Here is a 6,051-nt window from a genome sequence, read left to right as displayed (position 1 = left end):
AAAAAAAAAAAAGGACAAAAAAACACACAAAAAAGAAAACAAAAACAAGCAAACAAAATGGTCAAATGAAAACATTTTCGGTGCCAAATGCAAGAGACCCATGTTTATACAAAGATTTATTTTCTTTAGGAAACACTTGATTAATTGAAAAGCAAAGCTTGTGGTTGAGATCTTGACACTGCAGGGCGCAGTAATAATTGCTATGGCTCTAATTACACAAACAAGTAACTGTCCAATTATTACAGGCTTTTCCTGAAGGTCTGTTGGATTGTTTTGATCAATGTTCCTATTGCCTTAATACTGATCACTGTTTTAGCTCATCCATGTGCATGCAGGTCTTGCACCACAAAAAAAGAAAAAAAAAAGAATTCTGTCATGCAGGCTGTAAACAATGCTTGAAAGGAAATCTTCCATTTTATTCACAGAAATGCAAAATGGTGAATATCTTTGCTAGGTCAGTGCCCTGTCAATCTACTTGGTGGAATACCTGTACACATGTGATTTAATGTCAACTTCACATCTTGGCAAAATTTGGAAGACATTTTAAAAAAGCCCCTGTTACTGTGGGTTACTCCAATGTTCAACCACTGAGTACAGGATCTTTGTCTTGGGAGCCAACAGAACGCTGTATAGTATAATGTTTGTTCCTAAAAATGAGTTTTAAAACGTCTGAAGTTTGTGAGGAATACTCTGAGGGTGAACAGTTTGCACGTCTATCTGTATTTGCATCTTTAAAAAAAAAAAAAAAAAATCTGCCAAATTTGGGGAAAATTTCCTTGATCAAACTGTGATTATTTTAAAAATTAATAATAAAAAAAGAAAACAAAGAAAGACAACTCTAATTACTATAGCAAGTGTTTTCATCAGTGAACTGTCTTGTGAAAGGAATTTGTTGTTGTCAACTTTCAGATTGTAAGTTGTACAGTGTCAAATAAACAAATGTGTGTGCAATGTGTAAATAACAGCATGTTGATTACTAGTTTTGCTATATAACGAAAATAAAAGCAATTATTTTATTAAAGTCAGTTTTTTTTAAACAAATGTCTTATTGGAACGTCTTTGATCAGATCCTGAGCAGAAATTAATACATTTCTGTACCACAGAGGGTTCTCGCTAGGACAACATACGCCGTTTCTTATCTCACCTGTAGCAGAAATTGCATTTGACGTCACAGAGAGTTTGAACCAGCATGCCCAGTACTTCTTTGAATTTTATCTGTATTTTCCACAAGCGTTTTCTCATGCTGTATTATAACAGAACACTGAAAACACAAACCGATTGACTATACAGACACATTTTATTCTCCAATTACTCACATACATACATGTGCCTGAAGATCTCTAATGAAACAAATAGACATGCTGCTCTATGACTCTTAAAAACCCTTACAAGTCACGACTGCATTACTCATGTTCCGCAACAAACATGTTCATTTGAACAAGTTCTGATTATTACGATAAAATATATAGAATGTATTTACCAAACATGAGACCAAAACATGTACAGAATTATGTGAAAGAAGATCTGAATGCATGCGTCTTTAACTAGCAAAAAGCAAATCCGTCTTTTCAACCTCCTGAGAATGATGATGCTCAATGAGACGCTGCTAGATGAAAGTCATTCGCTAATAAAAAGAACTTAGAATAATAAAAGGAGAGTAATGTGAAGGGAATAGACATGGAGACACACTGAGACCAAATGAAAGAGAGGGGTGGGGAGAGAGAAAGCTGCAGTGATTAATGAGTCACATGATTGACGGGTGAGTCATCTACTGCCATGCACCACTGCAGAACCTCGAGCACTTATACCCTCTCCCTCTCTCTCTCACACACACACACACACACACACACACACACACACACACACACACACACACACACACACACACACACACACACACACACACACACACACACACACACACACACACACACACACACACAAACACACACACACACACACACACACACACACACACACACACACACACACACACACACACACCCACCCTGACTTTGGACACAATGCAGAACTCAATTATGCTCAAAAAAACACCTGCATTAGGCAACATGCAAACACACCTTGCTCTCTAATTCAAACCACACTTGCATTTGGTTAAGGCGCCATTAAGACCTTACGCCGGGCAATAATAGTGGGATTTAACCCCAAACAGACGTTCATTATCGTACTGATGCACTCTAAATGTCTGTGGCTTTCGCTCCAGCTGCCTTTAGTGGTCAATCCCACTGCAAATTAACCATTGCGACGGCAGACGACCGCTTGAAAATTTTCCATTAGTGACCAGAGTGCAGTGGCTATGGGGGACAGTCGTTTATGAGCCTCTGATGTGTTTCTCTCATTTCTTTCTTTCAGCTTTTGTGTTGGAAAAAACGCAGAGGGCCGTGAATGAGCATAAGTGCGGAGAAGTCTCACGGCGCTGCTGTCGGAGGCTGGTGAGTCATGGCCACTTACGTTCTGCCTCAACCTCCATTTTGAAACAGTTCCATTGAAATATGCAAAGAGTCTGTTAAGTTACGCCGGTAATTACTATAAATGGAAGGCTGACTGTTCAAAACCTTCACACACGAAACGTTCCGAGTCATTAATGTTCACTGCGGCCCCATGTTCCCCATCTGTTGCTCGTGATCGCACGCATGCAAAAATCAGGCATAAACACAGCCTGATGCTCTGATGACAGTGGCGCCAGTACTTCAGAGGTAAAAAAAAAAGTGCCTGATAATGACTGTGACTCAGACAGCAGCTCTAATGATGCATTCTGCCAAGCCAAACCGAACAACACGGCACGGGGAAAAAACACTCTCGGATAAAACTTTCTCCGTGACACATGCGCTTTAAGGTGCTTCAAAGTGCCTTGAAGCTCTCTGCTGCCTTTGTAGATAGACAACCCCCATTTATGCTCTTCCTGGATTTCAGTGATTAGCCATAATTGAACAGAATCATTTAAAATCTCGGAGAGGTTGTTAAAAAAAAAAGATCAAATAAAAAATTCCTCTTCCCCCCGATCCTTTTCTGTATGCCAAACCTTTATGCATGATGATAATTACCATGTAATTACCATTCAATTATACCCTCTGCTCTCGCCGTAAGAGCTGTCAGTGTGTCCGTTAAGAGCTGATTGCCAGTGTCTGCCGTTGTGTCTCACGGGATGTTTTTGCATTTACGCCAGTTTCTGGCACCAAACAGCATTCGTCGATTTCAAATGTAGCTGTTCTGTCATGTCGTAATGTATGGCGGCGGATATGTGGGCAATGGCATGCAGCTTTAATATGTCACGTACCAGAGGTTTCATATTAAAGACCGTGTGAAATTATTTTCTTTCGGAATCAATTCAAAATGTTCCATTTCACCCGCCGGGGGGAGAATGCTCTTTGACAGCACTGGCAGGGGCGCACAGGCGTCGAGCTCTCGGCTCCCAGCATGCACCGGCAGTCATGTTTCCATTAAAGAGCTTTGAATTCTCTGACAGTAAAACAAGAGGAATGCCATAACTATCAAGTGATGTCTGATTAATGTGGCTGGTTATCTTTTCCGAAGTGTGTGTATGTAAATAGAAGTATAGAAACATGTGCATTACGACCATGTCTGCGCACGCAAGCTAATAGTACCCATTCTACTGAAAAGTGTTGATCACGATCGGCTTTGCAGAAACACCTGCAGAAGGTTAACTGTGAGTGGAAAAACAACAACATTTCATTCATCTGCCGGTTGGGTTGGTGCCTGCCGCATTTAAAAAAGAAATGGGGGAGGTGAATAGGGTTGAGGAGCTGATAGAGTCAGAGAGAATGGAGGGAGCGAGTGAAACCGAGAGAATAAAGGTGAAGGTCTGAGTGACTCACCCTCTATAAGTACTTATCCAGCAGCTCTGTAAAGTGGTGGACCACCTTCAGAGAAACAAGCTCTTTGCCTGCCTCCTCTAGCACTGAACGCTCTCATATATAGGGGCGTTTCTTCAACTATGTCCCAGGGGTTAAAAGTAATAGATTTCAATGTTGTTGTTTTTTTTTGTCACAAAAAAATAAGATTTAAAAGTTTTTAATTGACCTTCAGTCTTAAAATATAAAACTCCATCATATATATTTTAAAAACAGTTTTTATTGACCCTACTAGTTTGATTAAACCATCAAAGTATGAGGAAAATATTATATTTTTAAAGGAGGAAACCATGGAAGGAAACACGATGCATTAGAGCCAGGGGGTGAAATCTTTTTGAATTTGAAGATCAAGGTAAATTGTACCTAATTTACGTATATTCTGTTGCTTGCGAAGGGCAGTACTAAATGAAAAAAAAAGACATTTAAGCAAAATAAGAACAATTTGGACATCTTCATCCGGTTCAAAAATGGTCCGCGGGCTCTTCCTTCTGGAGCATCAGTGAATGTTTTTTAATAGTTGTGTTTGAGTCCCTCATTTGTTCTCAGTGTGAAAAGATATGAATCTCAAACAATCACTGCTGGAAAGGGTTCAAATATGCAAGAGATGCTGGAAACCTTAAGAATTTGCAGGACCTGAAGGATTTTTCTGAAGAACATTGGGCAGTTTATCAGGACAAACAAGGCAAGAGGAACAGAACAGAACCAAACCAATACACAATGCAACTGAACAAATATATACAGTAGTCAACATTTTAATTGAATCAAAACCTTTCATCAAAGTTATACATTAATTTTGAACAATACATATATGCCTATATACTGTGACCCTGGATCACAAAACCAGTCACAAGAAGCACGGGTATATTTGTGGCATAATCCAACAATACATTGTATGGGTCAATATGGGATTTTTCATTAGGATATTAAGTAAAGATCATGTTCCATGAAGATATTTTGTACATTTCGTAGCGTAAATATATAAAACATTTATTTTAGTGAGTGAATGCAGCACAATCGCGAACATACCTACAACTTTAAAGGCGATTTTCTCAATGTTTCTATTTTTTTGCAGCCTCATATTCCAGATTTTCAAATAGTTGTATATCGGCCAAATATTGTCCTATCCTAACAAACCATAAATGTAAAGCTTATTTATTCAGCTTTCAGATTATATAAATCAAAACATTGACCCATGTGACTGGTTTTGTGGTCCAGGGTCACATATGGCAGCTGCTGGATAACAAAGAACCAAGAGAACTAAGCAAATATTTAATCTCTACAATAGTAATTTTTCAGTTGAAATCCAATCAGAAGTGGAAAACGTTGGTCAAAAACTTACATTTAGACACAAAATGATCACCGACCGTGACTTTAAGATGTCATCTTTTCTTTCTCTTTACTTTTTCATCTTTACTCAACTGTCACAGAATGGAAAGCACAGGATTGTGGGATATCATAGGCAGCGAAGGACACTGCCTTCAAAACTCGATCAGATATGAAGGTATCTCAGGAGACAGGAAGTGAAGCTAACATTGGATTCAGACGTGCCTTGCTACCTTAGAATGCGTCCTCCGAAGGCAGCATTTATCAGTTTTCAGACGCAGCCTAGGACACACACACACACACACACACAATTATTTACATTTGTATGTTTTCTAAGATAATCAGATATATTAATGTATTTATTTACCAAGGTTATTTTAATAAATGATGTGAAAAGTACTAAATAAATATTATTTAATTGGACATATTTAGAATACATTAAAATTTTGCTATAAAATGCAACCAGAATGTTATTCAACACAATCCATAATATACACGATATGTGCCGGTAATGCAGAACAAATGACAGAATTCTTTTGTGAGTTATGCATATTCACTGTCGGACATTGTTAGGAGACAAATGAAATGAGAGAGTGTTAAAGTGTGGTTAAAGAGAGTCTATTTTCTAATAGCCCACAGGGACAACACTTGAACACACACTCAAAGATATTGCTCCACATGCACCCACACTCACTCTTTGGTACTATATTAGGTCCACACTGTGTGTGCAAACAGACCTCTTGTCTCTAGGGCGTAATCCATTTGATGTTTACATCAAGTGCTATTGTGGCAGATGGGGTAAAATGTCCCTCAGGGGTGTTTATCCCTAGCTGGG

This window comes from Phoxinus phoxinus, assembly GCF_949152265.1.
Source record: "Phoxinus phoxinus genome assembly, chromosome: 23".
In the NCBI taxonomy this organism is placed as follows: domain Eukaryota; kingdom Metazoa; phylum Chordata; class Actinopteri; order Cypriniformes; family Leuciscidae; genus Phoxinus; species Phoxinus phoxinus.
The sequence above is the reverse complement of the archived record's forward strand: the minus strand, read 5'-3'. Positions refer to the sequence as shown.